The sequence below is a fragment of the Myotis daubentonii genome, chromosome X, assembly GCF_963259705.1.
Source record: "Myotis daubentonii chromosome X, mMyoDau2.1, whole genome shotgun sequence".
NCBI classification, from domain to species: domain Eukaryota; kingdom Metazoa; phylum Chordata; class Mammalia; order Chiroptera; family Vespertilionidae; genus Myotis; species Myotis daubentonii.
In genome coordinates this window covers 57,062,907-57,079,492 of record NC_081861.1, presented here as the reverse complement: position 1 = coordinate 57,079,492, position 16,586 = coordinate 57,062,907, and positions in this window count along the sequence as shown.

Genomic DNA, 16,586 nt, shown 5'->3' with positions numbered 1-16,586 from the left:
GCTTTTGCATCAGACTGACGGGCTCCCTGGGGGTCTTGGGAACTTTGAAATCTGGGCACAACACAAGAACTGTTGCAAACATTTTAACTTATCCTTTACTTCCTTATGTCTTTGTCTAACTCATGTGTATGCATATATTTTTCTCTAACAACATGATGAGTTTCATGAAGAATTTTCACAGGAATCTTAAAAGTTTTCATAACAATGTTTCATATGTTGACTGTAATGGCTACATGTGTAAATGCATTTATCAAATTATAGACCTAACATGAATGCATTATATGGAAGGTAAATTGTAGTTTAGTAAATCTGATTATTAAAAGACTGTATCCCTTCCAGTGGTGCCAGAACAACAGAAAGATGAACAAGGATTAGAAAACCTATTCAAACAAATAATATCAGAAAACTTCCCTGAGGTGGGGAAGAAAAAAGTCACACAAGCCCAGAGAGTCCCAAACAAGGTGAACCCGAAAAGACCCACACCAAGACACATCATAATTACCATGGCAAATGTTCAGGACAAAGAGAGAATCTTACAGGCTGCAAGAGAGAGACGGAAAGTTACATACAAGGGATCTCCCATTAGATTATCAAATTATTTCTCAACAGAAACACATCAGGCCAGAAAAGAATGGACGGAAATTTACAAAGTGATGCAAAGCAAAGGGCTGAATCCAAGAATACTCTATCCAGCAAGGCTATCATTCAAACTTGAAGGGGAAATAAGAAGCTTCACAGACAAAAAAGGCTAAGGGAGTTTATCACCACCAAGCCAGCAATGCAAGGAATGCTAAAGGGACTGGTATAAAAAGAAGAAATAAAAGGCCCAGGAAGAAAACAGCCACACAAAAAAAGAAATGGCTACAAACAAGTACCTTTCAATAATAACTTTAAACGTAAACGGACTAAATGCTCCAACCAAAAGACATCAAGTGGCTGAATGGATGAAAAAACATGACCCATACATCTACTGTCTACAAGAAACCCACCTCCTTAGAAGGGACTCACACAGACTGAAAGTGAAGGGATGGAAAAATATCTTTCAGGCAAATGGAAATGAAAAGAAAGCTGGGGTAGCAATACTTATATCGGACAAAATAGACCTCAAAGTGAAGGCCTTAACAAGCGATAAGGAAGGCCACTTCATAATACTAAAGGGATCAATACAACAAGAAGATATAACCCTGGTAAACATATATGCACCCAATGCAGGAGCACCCAAATTCATAAAAAAAAACTCCTGGAAGATATCAAAGGAGAGACCGACAACAATACAATCATAGTAGGGGACTTTAATACACTACTGACAGCACTGGATAAGTCCTCTAGACAAACAAACAGCAAAGATACAGGAATCCTAAATGAATCACTAGATCAGATGGACTTAATAGACATCTTCAGAACACTTCACCCCAAAGCCAGGGAATATACATTTTACTCATGTGCTCATAAGACATATTCAAAAATAGACCATATATTGGGTCACAAGCAAAGTACCCCCAAATTCAAGAAGATTGAAATCATAAAAAGCATCTTCGCAGACCACGATGGTATAATATTAGAAATGAACTTCAATAAAAACAACCAAAAATACTCAAACACCTGGAAGCTGAATAGCATGCTATTAAATATTGATTGGGTTACCAATGAGATCAAAGAAGAAATTAAAAACATCCTGGAAAGTAATGACAATGAAAACACAACAATCCAAAACCTATGTGACACAATGAAAGCAGTCCTGAGAGGAAAGTTTATAGCTCTACAGGCCTATCTCAACAAACAAGAAAAAATGGTAGTAAATCATCTAACTCTACAACTCAAAGAATTAGAAAGAGAGCAACAAGAAAAGCCCAGAGTGAGCAGAAGGAAGGAGATAATAAAGATTAGAGCAGAAATAAATGACATAGAGACCAAAAAACAATACAGAAAATCAATGAAACCAAGAGCTGGTTCTTTGAAAGGATAAACAAGATTGACAAACCTCTAGCCAGACTCACCAAGAAGCAAAGAGAGAGGACCCAAATCAACAAAATCAGAAACGATAGAGGCGAAATAACAACAGACCCCACAGAAATACAAACGATTGTTAAAAAATACTATGGACAGCTCTACTCCAACAAACTAGACAACCTGGAGGAAATGGACATATTCCTAGAAAAATACAACAATCCAAAACTTAATCAGGAAGAATCTAAAAATCTCAACAGGCCAATAACTATGGAAGAAATTGAAGCAGTCATCAAAAAGCTTCCATCAAACAAAAGCCCAGGACCAGACGGCTTCACAGGGGAGTTTTACCAAACATTCAAGGAAGAACTAAAACCTATCCTCCTCAGACTACTACAAAAAATTCAAGAGGAAGGAACACTTCCAAGCTCATTCTATGAAGCCAGCATCACCCTAATACCAAAACCAAGTAAAGACAACACAATGAAAGAGAATTACAGGCCAATATCCCTCATGAACATAGATGCCAAAATCCTCAACAAAATCTTAGCAAATCGGATCCAGCAGTACATCAGAAAGATCATACACCATGACCAAGTAGGATTTATCCCAGGAATGCAAGGATGGTACAATATCCGCAAATCAATAAACATGATACATCACATAAACAAATTGAAAGAAAAAAACCACATGGTCATATCAATTGATGCAGAAAAACCTTTTGACAAAATTCAACACCCATTTTTGATAAAAACTCTCAGTAAGGCTGGAGTAGAAGGATCATACCTCAACATAATAAAAGCCATATATGACAGGCCCACAGCCAACATCATAGTCAATGGACAAAAACTAACACCATTTCCCCTAAGAACAGGAACAAGACAGGGATGCCCCCTCTCACCACTCCTGATCAACATAGTACTGGAAGTGTTAGCCATTGCAATTAGCAAGAAGAAGAAATAAAAGGCATCCAAATTGGAAAAGAGGAAGTAAAACTGTCCTTATTTGCAGACGACATGATATTATACATACAAAACCCTAGAGACTCCATCAAAAAGCTACTAGACTTAATACATGAATTTGGCAATGTAGCAGGATACAAAATTAACCCCAAGAAATCTGAGGCATTTCTATACACCAATAGTGAACTTTCAGAAAGAGAGATTATAAAAACAATCCCGTTTACCATCGCACCAAAAAAAATTAAGCTACCTAGGAATAAACTTAACTAAAGAAGTAAAAGACCTCTACTCAGAAAACTACAGGACGTTGAAAAAAGAGATAGAGGAAGACATAAACAGATGGAAGAACGTACCGTGTTCATGGATTGGTAGAATCAACATCATTAAAATGTCCATACTACCCAAAGCAATCTATAAATTCAACGCACTTCCCATTAAAATACCAATGGCATATTTCACAGACCTAGAACGAACTTTCCAAAAATTCATCTGGAATAAAAAAGACTCCGAATAGCTGCAGCAATCTTGAAAAAGGACAAAGTAGGTGGGATCTCAATACCAGATATCAAGATGTATTACAAAGCCACTGTTCTCAAAACTGCCTGGTACTGGCACAAGAATAGGCATATAGATCAATGGAATAGAACAGAGAGCCCAGTAATTGGCCCGAACCAATATGCTCAATTAATATTTGACAAAGGAGGCACGAACATACAATGGAGCCAAGATAGGATCTTCAATAAATGGTGTTGGGAAAATTGGACAGATATATGCAAGAAAATGAAACTAGACCACCAACTTACACCGTACACAAAAATAAACTCAAAATGGATAAAGGACTTAAATGTACGACAGGAAACCATAAAAACCCTAGAAGAATCCAAAGGCAACAAAATCTGAGACATATGCCGAAGCAATTTCTTCACTGATACAGCTCCTAGGGCACTTGAAACTAAAGAGAAAATGAACAAATGGGACTACATCAAAATAAAAAGCTTCTGCACAGCAAAAGAAACCATCAACAAAACAACAAGAAAACCCACTGTGTGGGAAAACATATTTGCCAATGTCATATCTGATAAGGGCCTAATCTCCAAAATTTATAGGGAACTCATACAACTTAACAAAAGGAAGATAAACAATCCAATCAAAAAATGGGCAAAGGACCTAAATAGACACCTTTCAAAAGAGGACATTCAGAAAGCCAAGAGACATATGAAAACATGCTCAAAGTCACTAATCATCCGAGAGATGCAAATCAAAACAACAATGAGGTACCATCTCACACCTGTCAGACTGGCTATCATCAACAAATCAACAAACGACAAGTGCTGGAGAGGATGTGGAGAAAAAGGAACACTTGTGCACTGCTGGTGGGAATGCAGACTGCTGCAGCCACTATGGAAGACAGTATGGAGTTTCCTCAAAAAACTACAAATGGAACTCCCATTTGACCCTGTGATCCCACTTCTAGGAATATATCCCAAGAAACCAGAAACACCAATCAGAAAGGATATATGCACCCCTATGTTCATAGCAGCACAATTCACCATAGCTAAGATCTGGAAACAGCCTAAGTGCCCATCTGTAGATGAATGGATTAGAAAACTGTGGTACATCTACACGATGGAATACTATGCTGCTATAAAAAGGAAGGAACTCTTACCATTTGCAACGGCATGGATGGAACTGGAGAGCATTATGCTAAGTGAAATAAGTCAGTCAATGAAGGAAAAATACATGATCTCACTTATTCATGGATAATAGAGACCATTATAAACTTTTGAATAATAATAGATACAGAGGCAGAGCTGCCTCAGATTGTCAAACTGCAGCGGGAAGGCCGGGGAGGGTTGGGGAACAGGAGGTAGTGGGGGGTAAGAGATCAACCAAAGGACTTGTATGCATGCATATAAGCATAACCAATGGACATAAGACACTGGGGGATAGGGGAGACTAGGGGACTGTCTAGGGCGGGGGGAGGAGGGGGTAAATGGACACATATGTAATACCCTTTGTATTACTTTAAGCAATAGAAAAAAGAAGAAAAAATAAGTAAATGAATTGCTTATTGGTCTGATTGAGAAGGGAGGATTGATTTTGTGACCTCAACTGAAGATTTTTGATGCAAGGACCAATTTGAACAGCAAAGGCCCCTCCCTCTGATTTAGTCAGGGGTGGAGCTTTAAGGCAGAGTTTTGCTGCAGAAATGTGGATGGGGCATGAAGTGTGCTTGCCTCTCGGATTTATTTCTTTTTCCGGTTTTTTAAAAATTTTATTTATTTATTTATTTATTGCTTAAAGTATTACAAAGAGTATTACATATGTCTCCTTTCTCCCCCGCCCGCCCTTGAAAATCCCCTGGCCTCCCCTACCCCCCAGTGTCTTATGTCCATTGGTTATGCTTATATGCATGCATACAAGTCCTTTGGTTGATCTCTTACCCGCCCCCCTTCTGCCCTCCCACCCTCCCCGGCCTTCCTGCTGTAGTTTGACAGTCTGTTCGAGGCAGCTCTGCCTCTGTATCTATTTTTGTTCATAAGTTTATAATGGTCTTTATTATCCAGAAATGAGTGACATTACGTGGTATTTTTCCTTCATTGACTGACTTATTTCACTTAGCATAATGCTCTCCAGTTCCATCCATGCTGTTGCAAATGGTAAGAGTTCCTTCTTTTTATAGCAGCATAGTATTCCATCGTGTAGATGTACCACAGTTTTCTAATCCATTCATCTACAGATGGGCACTTAGGCTGTTTCCAGATCTTAGCTATGGTGAATTGTGCTGCTATGAACATAGGGGTGCATATATCCTTTCTGATTGGTGTTTCTGGTTTCTTGGGATACTCTCCTAGAAGTGGGATCACAGAGTCAAATGGGAGTTCCATTTGTAGTTTTTTGAGGAAACTCCATACTGTCTTCCATAGTGGCTGCAGCAGTCTGCATTCCCACCAGCAGTGCACAAGTGTTCCTTTTTCTCCACATCCTCTCCAGCACTTGTCGTTTGTTGATTTGTTGATGATAGCCAGTCTGACAGGTGTGAGATGGTACCTCATTGTTGTTTTGATTTGCATCTCTCAGATGATTAGTGACTTTGAGCATGTTTTCATATGTCTCTTGGCTTTCTGAATGTCCTCTTTTGAAAGGTGTCTATTTAGGTCTTTGCCCATTTTTTTAAAATATATTTTATTGATTGTTTACAGAGAGGAAGGGAGAGAGATAGAGAGTCAGAAACATCGATGAGAGAGAAACATCGACCAGCCGCCTCCTGCACACCCCCCACCGGGGATGTGCCCGCAACCCAGGCACATGCCCTTGACCGGAATCGTACCTGGGACCCTTCTGTCCGCAGGCCGATGCTCTATCCACTGAGTCAAACCGGTTTCGGCCTTTGCCCATTTTTTGATTGGATTGTTTATCTTCCTTTTGTTAAGTTGTATGAGTTCCCTATAAATTTTGGCGATTAGGCCCCTATCAGATATGACATTGGCAAATATGTTTTCCCAAGCAGTGGGTTTTCTTGTTGTTTTGTTGATGGTTTCTTTTGCTGTGCAGAAGCTTTTTATTTTGATGTAGTCCCATTTGTTCATTTTCTCTTTAGTTTCCAATGCGCTAGGACCTGTATTGGTGAAGAAATTGCTTCGGCATATGTCTCAGATTTTGTTGCCTTTGGATTCTTCTAGTATTTGTATGGTTTCCCATCGTATATTTAAGTCCTTTATCCATTTTGAGTTTATTTTTGTGTATGGTGTAAGTTGGTGGTCTAGTTTCATTTTCTTGCATGTATCTGTCCAATTTTCCCAACACCATTTATTGAAGAGACTATCTTGGCTCCATTGTATGCTCTTGCCTCCTTTGTCAAATATTAATTGAGCGTATTGGTTTGGGCTGATTTCTGGGCTCTCTATTCTATTCCATTGATCTATATGTCTGTTCTTGTGCTAGTACCAGGCAGTTTTGAGAACAGTGGCTTTGTAATACATCTTGATATCTGGTATTGAGATCCCACCTACTTTGTCCTTTTTCAAGATTGCTGCAGCTATTCAGGGTCTTTTTTTACTCCAGATGAATTTTTGGAGAGTACTTTCTAGGTCTGTGAAATATGCCATTGGTATTTTAATGGGAAGTGCGTTGAATTTATAGATTGCTTTGGGTAGTATGGACATTTTAATGATGTTGATTCTACCAATCCATGAACACGGTACGTTCTTCCATCTGTTTATGTCTTCCTCTATCTCTTTTTTCAACGTCCTGTAGTTTTCTGAGAAGAGGTCTTTTACCTCTTTAGTTAAGTTTATTCCTAGGTAGCTTAATTTTTTTGGTGCAATGGTTAATGGGATTGCTTTTTTAGTCTCTCTTTCTGCACATTCACTATTGGTGTATAGAAATGCCATAGATTTCCTGGCGTTAATTTTGTATCCTGCTACATTGCCGAATTCTTTTATTAAGTCTAATAGTTTTTTGATGGAGTCTTTAGAGTTTTTTAAGTATAATATCATGTCATCTGCAAATAAGGACAGTTTTACTTCTTCTTTTCCAATTTGGATGCCTTTTATTTCTTCTTCTTGTCTAATTGCAATGGCTAATACTTCCAGTACTATGTTGAACCGGAGTGGTGAGAGTGGGCATCCCTGTCTTGTTCCTGTTCTTAGGGGAAATGGTGTTAGTTTTTGTCCATTGACTATGATGTTGGCTGTGGGCCTGTCATATATGGCTTTTATTATGTTGAGATATGGTCCTTCAATGCCCACCTTGCTGAGAGTTTTTATCAAAAATGGGTGTTGAATTTTGTCAAAAGGTTTTTCTGCATCAATTGATATGACCATGTGGTTTTTTTCTTTCAATTTGTTTATGTGATGTATCACGTTTATTGATTTGCGGATATTGTACCATCCTTGCATTCCTGGGATAAATCCTACTTGGTCGTGGTGTATCATCTTTCTGATGTACTGTTGGATCCGATTTGCTAAGATTTTGTTGAGGATTTTGGCATCTATGTTCATGAGGGATATTGGCCTGTAATTCTCTTTCATTGTGTTGTCTTTACTTGGTTTTGGTATTAGGGTGATGCTGGCTTCATAGAATGATCTTGGAAGTGTTCCTTCCTCTTGAATTTTTTGTAGTAGTCTGAGGAGGATAGGTTTTAGTTCTTCCTTGAATGTTTGGTAAAACTCCCCTGTGAAGCCGTCTGGTCCTGGGCTTTTGTTTGATGGAAGCTTTTTGATGACTGCTTCAATTTCTTCCATAGTTATTGGCCTGTTGAGATTTTTAGATTCTTCCTGATTAAGTTTTGGAATGTTGTATTTTTCTAGGAATATGTCCATTTCCTCCAGGTTGTCTAGTTTGTTGGAGTAGAGTTGTCCATAGTATTTTTTAACAATCATTTGTATTTCTGTGGGATCTGTTGTTATTTCGCCTCTATCATTTCTGATTTTGTTGATTTGGGTCCTCTCTCTTTGCTTCTTGGTGAGCCTGGCTAGAGGTTTGTCAATCTTGTTTATCCTTTCAAAGAACCAGCTCTTTGTTTCATTGATTTTCTGTATTGTTTTTTTGGTCTCTATGTCATTTATTTCTGCTCTAATCTTTATTATCTCCTTCCTTCTGCTCACTCTGGGCTTTTCTTTTTGCTCTCTTTCTAATTCTTTGAGTTGTAGAGTTAGATGATTTACTACCATTTTTTCTTGTTTGTTGAGATAGGCCTGTAGAGCTATAAACTTCCCTCTCAGGACTGCTTTCATTGAGTCCCAAAGGTTTTGGATTGTTGTGTTTTCATTGTCATTAGTTTCCAGGATGTTTTTAATTTCTTCTTTGGTCTCATTGGTAACCCAATCAATATTTAATAACGTGCTATTCAGCTTCCAAGTGTTTGAGTATTTTGAGTTGTTTTTATTGTAGTTTATTTCTAATATTATGGCCTTGTGGTCTGAGAAGATCCTTGGTATGATTTCAATCTTCTTGAATTTGGGGAGACTTTGTTTTTGACCCAATATGTGGTCTATTTTTGAAGATGTCCCATGAGCACTTGAGAAGAACGTATATTTTGTGGCTTTGGGGTGAAGTGTTCTGAAGATGTCAATTAAGTCCATCTGATCTAGTGAGTCATTTAGGATTGCTGTTTCTTTGCTGAGTTTTTGTCTAGGGGATTTATCCAGTGATGTCAGTGGTGTATTAAAGTCCCCTACTATGATTGTATTGTTGTCGATCCCTCCCCTGATATCTTCCAGAAGTTTTCTTATGTATGTGGGTGCTCCTGCATTGGGTGCATATATGTTTATCAGGGTTATATCCTCTTGTTGTATTGATCCCTTTAATATTATGAAGTGGCCTTTCTTATCTCTTGTTATGGCCTTCACTTTGAGGTCTATTTTGTCTGATATAAGTATTGCTACCCCAGCTTTTTTTTCATTTCCATTTGCCTGAAAGATATTTTTCCATCCCTTCACTTTCAGTCTGTGAGAGTCCCTTCTAATGAGGTGGGTCTCTTTTAGACAGCAAATATATGGGTCATGTTTTTTTATCCATTCAGCCACTTGATGTCTTTTGATTGGACCATTTAGTCCATTTACGTTTAAAGTTATCATTGAAAGGTACTTGTTTGTAGCCATTTCTATTTTTTTTTTGTGGCTGCTGTCTTTCTGGGCTTTTTAGTTCTTCTTTTTACACCAGTCCCTTTAGCATTTCTTGCATTGCTGGCTTGGTGGTGATAAACTCCCTTAGCCTTTTTTTGTCTGTGAAGCTTCTTATTTCCCCTTCAAGTTTGAATGATAGCCTTGCTGGATAGAGCATTCTTGGATTCAGCCCTTTGCTTTGCATCACTTTGTAAATTTCCATCCATTCTTTTCTGGCCTGATGTGTTTCTGTTGAGAAATCATTTGATAATCTGATGGGAGATCCTTTGTAGGTAACTCTCTGTTTCTCTCTTGCAGCCTTTAAGATTCTCTCTTTGTCTTGTACATTTGCCATCGTTATTATGACGTGTCTTGGTGTGGGTCTTTTGGGGTTTATCTTGCCTGGGACTCTCTGTACTTGTGTAACTTTTTTCTTCCCCATATCTGGGAAGTTTTCTGACATTATTTCTTCAAATAGATTTTCTAATCCTTGCTGCTCTTCTTGTCCTTCTTGCAGCCCTATTATGTGTATGTTACTTCGTTTCATGTTGTCCCGAAGCTCCCTTAGGCTCTCCTCCTGCTTTTTAATTTTTTTCTCCAGTTGCTGTTCAGATTGAGCTTGTTTCTCTGCCTTATCTTCTAATTCACTAATTCGGTCCTCTGCTTCTTCTAGTCTGCTGTTGAAACTTTCCATGGTGTTTTTGATTGTAGCTATATCACTTTTCATTTCTTCCTGATTCTTGCATAGGTTGTTGATTTTCTCATCCATCTGGTGAATGAATTGTACAACCATTATTTTGAATTCTTTTTCTGTCATGTTGCATGCTTCAACTACATTAATGTCCTTTCTTGGTGACTCCTCATTGTCTTTCCTCTGGGTGTTGTTTCGTCTCTTCATTTTGATTATCTCCCGATGGTTCAAACGTCGAGTTGCGTGGGCCTGGGCCATGTGCAGTGGGAGCCTCCCACCACCCTAGTGTCACTGAAGAGCTCTGACACTAAGATGTGTGGTTGTTGTGGGTTGGTGGAAACCAGGCTCGCTCAGAGTCAGTGTTGTCAGCGCTCAATGTGGTCTCGTATGCGCCCTTAGAATCAGGGACCCTGCCTGCACCGTGCTGAAACAGAGACCCCCCTGAAGCGTGTTGAAAACCAGAGCCCCATAGCGTGAGCCAGGAGTCAGAGTTCCCCAGAATCCAGTATCAGAGTCTCTGTTGCTTTGCGCGACCTTGCCTTGAGAATCAGGGTCCCTGTGTGCCCTTGCACCAGGAATTGGAGTCACTGGCTCTTAGTATGAATGCACAGGGAATCAGGATCTCAGGCGCAGGTGAAAAGAAACACAGTCAAGTCACTGGTGCTTGGTGCTGCCTCCTGCCCAGAGAATCGGGGTCCCTGGGCCTGTGATAGGCGGGACAAATTCCTGGTGTTCGCACGATTGCTCCCAGCCCAGGGCTCAGAAGCCGGCAGTGCGCCTAGGCTCAGTTCCTGGGGTTCGCGCGATTGCTCCCAGCCCAGGGCTCAGAAGCCGGCAGTGCGCCTAGGCTCAGTTCCTGGGGTTCGCGCGTTTGCTCCCAGCCCAGGGGCTCAGAAGCTGGCAGTGCGAGTAGGATCAGTTCCAAGGTGCTCGCGCACTTCCAGGCTAAAGTTCCTGGAGCGCTGAGGCCCCAGCAAGGGGTGGGTCTATCAGTTAGTTACTCTGGCGCTGCCTGCAAGCCTGCGGGAAGCGGGGATGGGCTCTGTTACTCAGGGATCTGCCGCGGGGATTTCTGAACTTTTGGTGTACGCAGGTCTGTAGCTATGGTCGCAGGTCTCTGTCCCCAGTGGCTGCAGGGTCCTGGTATGCGTCTGAGATCAGACTGGGTGGTGCTGAGGCCAGGATCCTAGTCTCAAGCAGCTCTGTTTCCCAAGATGGCGTGGTCACCGTGCCTGTGCTGGCCGCCCAGGAGTGTCCGCGCAGGGAGCGGGACTCCGCCGCCTAAGACTGCCCGGTTTAGCAGCCCCTTAGAAGACCTGCACAATCTAACTATCCCTAGCTCATACACACACACCACACGCGTCCACACACTCCTCTATCACTTCCTTGCTCTCTCACACTCTCTCCCTCCCTACCTTCCTGCTGGTCGCCATTTTGGAAGTCTCCTAGGATTTATTTTTAAGCTAATCTCTTAAATCTAGAAAACCCTGCTTTCCTTAAACTAAGGACAATTAAAGGTTATGTCAAAGTCTTTAAAAGGGACTGATAGCAGTAATCCAATTTCTAAAGTAAAGTACGATTATTTCAGATAGAAACTGGTTACATACTGATCTTAGAGGGCACATTTTTCCTTTGCCTGAGAGGGACAGCACAGCTGTCCCAGGGTCGAAGGGCTCCAGTTCAGTGTTCTGGAGACCCAGGACCCAAGGACTCTAGATAATGTGTTTACCCAAAGCTGTAGTTTGGATTGCATGTCTCTGCTTCTGTAAATTGATCTGTCTTTATTACTTAAATATGTATCTTTGTTGTTTAAAATTGTTTAACTAGTGAAATTTCTGTGTCTCTTATGTATTGCTAATCACCTAAAAATTAAGGCTAAAAGTTCTAGCTACCTGGAAAGCATGGCTTTGGTGTGATGGGAGGAAAGAGAAATGTTAAATGGATGGTAGACCAGTGAGCTGGTACTGGTCATTGGTGGTGGATTATGAGAAGGGCTGGACGCGGCCTAACGTCTCCTTCCTTGGAACCCCTGAAACGTCAGAAGGTACTTCTGGCCTTGGTTTTCTTGGTTTTTGGTTTTGGATTTGTTTGTTTGTTTGTGATGAGTACCGTTTCTATCTGGATGAAACATAGGCCAAGAATCCTGTCCTGGGGTGTGGGAACGGGAGACCACCACATCTGTTCCTGTCAGGCCCCATCAGGGGACTTGGGCGGTGTTCCTGTTATCTGCTCAAGATCCCAAGACTGTAAAAGTACTTGTTCACTGAAAGGGTGTAAGTGTAAATCTTTATTTGATGTGTGTATGTCTCATGTAAGTGTGGAAGTCTGCGGGGGGGGGGGGGGGGGAAAGCACACGCTTGATTTCTTTAAGGCTGAGTGCTCTGGCCAATAGCAAAGTACCCTGAGCGGCCACCCAAGGGTGCTTGCCCTCTGTCAGAGGTGGAATCGGCCCGCCTAACTAGTAAACATCTCTGTCTGTTTGTTGCTGGGAACTTTGATTTGCTATGTGATATTCTGTGCTGGGTTGGGATTTTGGAATTCTGGGGTAGATTTAAAAGGTATTTGTGGCTTTTCTAGTCTGATTGGGACATTTAAGGGTGGGGCTCACAGTTCATCAGGGCAGAGATTTCATGGGCCCTTCCCCCTGCCTGTGCAGAATAAAATACAGGCCAGTGTCATTTGGCTTGCTGGTTAAATGAAGACAATGGGCCTTAGAATCTGTAAAGGTGGGCGGGAATGAAGCTGGTCAAATGTACTGAAAGGGTTTGGTATCTGTTGCTGCTAGCAAAGGAGGGGCTGATACCCCCTTCTAGCACACTCCCTTGAAAGAGGCCTGGTTGCTGCTCTGCCACAAAGGGAACTGGTAGAAAGGCAAGAAAGCAGAGCGCTGTAACTAATAAACAGGGTTACCTAAAAGCCATCAGGACTTTGAAGTTCTCCAAGAGAGGAGGAACCTGACCCGGAGACTGGCCAAAACCTCGTTGGGTTGGGAGAGCCGGAGGCTATGATAAGGTCCGATAACGGACCAGCCTTTATTTCGCAAGTAACTCAGGTAGGAACCAGGGCTATTGGGGCAAATTGGATAGGCCCCAGAGTTCAGGGCAGGTAGAAAGGAACTATGGAAATTGGTGGGGACTGGGTGGCTCTCCTATCATGTTTGGCAGGCCACCCCCTATAAAACCCTTTTCTTTAACTATCTCTTTCCTTGAGAGGGCTCCAGAGGGCACACGAGGACATTTGGCCGCGCCTCCGCGCCATCTACAAGACCTGCCCAACCCCAACTCCTCATCAGCACAGACCAGGAGATTAGGTCTACGTCAGAAGGCACCACCAGGAGACCCTCGAGCCACGTTGGAAGGGTCCCTACACTGTGGTACTGACAACCCACCACTCTCAAGGTAGACAGCGTCATGACCTGGGTCCATCATACTCACGTCTGGTCAGCGGACCCATCCGTGATCCGGGAAGACTTCGTCACCAAATGGAACATCAATCGAGATCAACGCAACCCGCTCAAGCTCAAGCTAAGGCGTGCTCGACCTGCCTGATGCTGGTAACATTGCTTGCGATCACTCCTGCCACCAGGAGCCCCCACAATACTGTGTAATAGACTTAGATAATGCCTGCATCTTCATGGACATGGCTCCAAAGAGACAAGGACAATGTATAGGATCACATGTTTAGTAGCAGAAGATTTGGCTGCTGAAGTGGCCATGATGCCAATATTATGTTTCATTGTATTGATATGTTATATTAACCTTTGATTCTTTTGCAGGTTTGAATTTATGTTGGCTGTCCTGGAAGGTGACTGTGTGGGGTGAACCCCCAAAAGTAAAGGGTGTCTAGCTGCCAAGAGGGCAGGTGCCCAACTGGGCAGGGAAGGGTGCCCATCAGGTTTTGGTCTCTGTTGAAAGACAGTTGATGGAGAAACCAAGATGGCGGCATAGGTTAACGCCAGAGATTGCTGCCCTCGAACAACCACTTCAGAGATATAACTAAAGGACAGAACAGACAGCATCCAGAACCACAGGAAGGCTGGCTGAGTGGAAATTCTACAACTAGGAGGAAAGAGAATATCATACCCAGACTCAGAGGAGGCGCAGTGCTGAAGTGAAATACTGAGGTGCAGAGTGCACGCGCAGAGCGGGCTGGCGGCGGAGGGCGCAGTTGTTGTTTTCAATCGGGAGGGAGTTTCAGACTCTGAGCTCCAGATCTGGGCGAGTCTCTGGGGACCAAGACTCAAACGGGAGAAGCGGGACTGTCTGGCTTCGGTCGGAACTCGAAGGCAGCTTTCTCTCCGAGGTTTGCAGCCATTGCTGGGACTCTGAGAGGCAGAGCCCCTGGGGAAGGAACTGAGAGCAGCCATAACTGCTCGCTCCGCCTGCCCTGTAGATCCCCAGGGACCCGCCCCGCCCAAGCCCGGCGCAGAACCATTTGCCGGATAGCCTCAGGCAAACGCTAGATTAGCACCGCCCTAGAGATCCAGCACAGAAGCTCTCCCACTGCAGACACAGCTGACTCTCATAGCCAGTTAGCCCGGAGGTCAAATCACCCCCGGTATTGCCGACATCAATCAAGGCTTAAAGGCAACAAGACTGTGCACAAAGACCACTTGGGGGTGTACCAAGAAAGCATGAAAAATGCGGAGACAAAGAAACAGGACAAAACTGTCAATGGAGGATATTGAGTTCAGAACCACACTTTTAAGGTCTCTTAAGAACTGTCTAGAAGCCGCTGATAAATGTAGTGAGATCCTCAAGAAATCTAATGAGACCCTTGATGTTGTGATAAAGAACCAACTAGAAATTAAGCATACACGGACTGAAATAAAGAATATTATACAGACACCCAACAACAGACCAGAGGAGCGCAAGAATCAAGTCAAAGATTCGAAATGCGAAGAAGCAAAAAACACCCAACCGGAAAAGCAAAATGAAAAAAGAATCCGAAAATACGAAGATAGTGTAAGGAGCCTCTGGGACAGCTTCAAGCGCACCAACATCAGAATTATAGGGGTGCCAGAAGATGAGAGAGAGCAAGATATTGAAAACCTATTTGAAGAAATAATGACAGAAAACTTCCCCCACCTGGTGAAAGAAATAGGCCTACAGGTCCAGGAAGCGCAGAGAAACCCAAACAAAAGGAATCCAAAGAGGACCACACCAAGACACATCATAATTAAAATGCCAAGAGCAAAAGACAAAGAGAGAATCTTAAAAGCAGCAAGAGAAAGAAACCCAGTTACCTACAAGGGAATACCTATATGACTGTCAGCTGATTTCTCAACAGAAACTTTGCAGGCCAGAAGGGAATGGCAAGAAATATTCAAAGTGATGAATAGCAATAACCTACAACCAAGATTACTTTATCCAGCAAAGCTATCATTCAGAATTGAAGGTCAGATAAAGAGCTTCACAGATAAGGAAAAGCTAAAGGAGTTCATCACCGCCAAACCAGCATTATATGAAATGCTGAAAGGTATCCTTTAAGAAGAGGAAGAAGAAAAAGGTAAAGATAAAAATTATGAACAACAAATATGCATCTATCAACAAGTGAATCTAAGAATCAAGTGAATAAATAATCTGGTGATCATAATAGAATCAGGGACATAGAAAGGGAATGGACTGACTATTCTTGGGGGAGAAAGGGGTGTGGGAGATGCGAAAAGAGACTGGACAATAATCGTGCACCTATGGATGAGGACAGTGGGTGGGGAGTGAGGGCGGAGGGTGGGGTGGGAGCTGGGAGGATGGGGGGGAAAAAAGAGGAACAAATGTAATAATCTGAAAAATAAAGATTCAATTAAAAAAAAATAAATAAAGACAGTTGATGGTTGGAAGCCTGTATACTGTCTTGCAGGCCTGTGTAACCATGCCCATGTCAGGGGTAGTAAGGTCTGAGGCATGGTTATGCATAGAAAGAAGGTTTAATGCCAACAGTTACTGTTTTATGTTTTTCTGCTTATGTAATTCCTCCAAAATCTGGCAATGCTAAATAAGTTATGCCAATACATTTCTTTGCATATATTCAATAAGACTGGTTCCTAATAGTGGTTTTATTAACGGAAAACTTTGGCTGGAATATCATGTTTTAAAGAGCCCTGTCTGAGCTCTAAAGACTTGAAGCCAATAAGAATGCCATGAAGAATGCCTGGTATCCTGCTTGGGAGCCCTAAAGATGGCTGGCGCTGGAGTGTCAGGCCCATGCCCTACCATCACTGGTGGTTGGTGAGAGTAGAAGGGGAGCAGTAAAGATGCCTCTGCATCCCTGCGGAACCCCCACACACTCTGGGCCGCAATAAGAAGGAGGGCTGCTGAGATGGGCCTTAAAACCTAGAGCGTGGGCTCAAGTGGAGTTGCTACAGGTGAGGGATTCACC